Below are 1073 nucleotides of genomic sequence, written 5' to 3'. Positions count from 1 at the left end.
CCCAGAACTCCCTCACTCTTCAGATCTGACAGACCACCACTCTCCTCATCCCCATCTTTAAACCCTCCTAAAATCATGTCCTTCAGGAAGCCTTTCCTGTCTAAGATCACCTCCACACCCTATTCCCCCATTCTTCTGTGTGGCCTAGGCACTTAGGTCTTCCCTCTAAGTACTTTGATACTCTCCCCACCCCCAACCCCACAGCACTTCTGTACAAATCCTTCTACTCTCCTGCCTTCCCTATCTGTAAGTTATCTTCACACCTATCTTCCCCTCTAGGCTTGTAAGCACCTTAGTACTGTCAATCAGTAGCATTTATTGAGCCTTTACTGTATGCAGAACACTGTTTTAAAACCTTGTCTTATACCATCAAGTCATCTCCTACCCATAGCCATAGTGATGCCATGGACACATCTCTCCCAGAATGCCCCACCTTTATATGCAATCCTTCCGGTAGTGGATCCATAGAGTTTTCTTGGTAAAAATACAAAAGTGGTTTACCAATGCCTCCTTCCACACAGTAAACTCAAGTCTGCACCCTTGATTCTCTCCCATGCTGCTACTGCCCAGCACAGGTGAGTTTTGACTTGTAGCAGATTGTCTTCCACTCGCTAGCCACTGCCCAAGCTAGGAATGGAATGGGTAGGTCTCTGCTTAACTCTCCCTACTGTAGTCGAGACTGGTAGAGGACTGGGAACTCTCCAGGTGTGACCCTGAGAGGTGATTAAAGGCTTAGAAGAGTACAATATAACAATATAACAGACACATTCATGGCCCACACCTAGCTTACAATCTAGAATAATGTACAGTGGTCTGTACAGTGCTCTGAGCACAGTAAGCACTAGATAAATATCACTGATTGATTGTTTCTCTTCCCCTGGGTCCAAGGTCCACAGACAGCACAACGTCCTGCCTGTGGCCCACAATCCTCTCCACTACCCCACCCTTGCCCTCATCCCCCACTTCACCCCAGCCTACACACTCTGATCCAGTCTCATTCCCCCTCTCCATCCCCCAAATCCTGTGCCTACAAGGTTCCTTCTGCCTGGAACAGCCTGCCGGCCACTCTCTGC

At 48.3% G+C, this 1073-nt stretch overlaps 1 non-coding gene across 1 annotated transcript; it reads right to left on the bottom strand.

The window, feature by feature from the left end:
• Positions 1 to 585: 585 nt before the first annotated feature.
• Positions 586 to 723, bottom strand: LOC114806883. The gene has a single exon (XR_003754938.1). It is a non-coding gene; the product is annotated as a small nucleolar RNA SNORA7 (small nucleolar RNA).
• Positions 724 to 1073: the final 350 nt, after the last annotated feature.

Source organism: Ornithorhynchus anatinus, chromosome X1 (genome assembly GCF_004115215.2).
Source record: "Ornithorhynchus anatinus isolate Pmale09 chromosome X1, mOrnAna1.pri.v4, whole genome shotgun sequence".
Taxonomy (NCBI): Eukaryota; Metazoa; Chordata; class Mammalia; order Monotremata; family Ornithorhynchidae; genus Ornithorhynchus; species Ornithorhynchus anatinus.
This window is presented reverse-complemented; position numbering and strand designations above follow the sequence as displayed.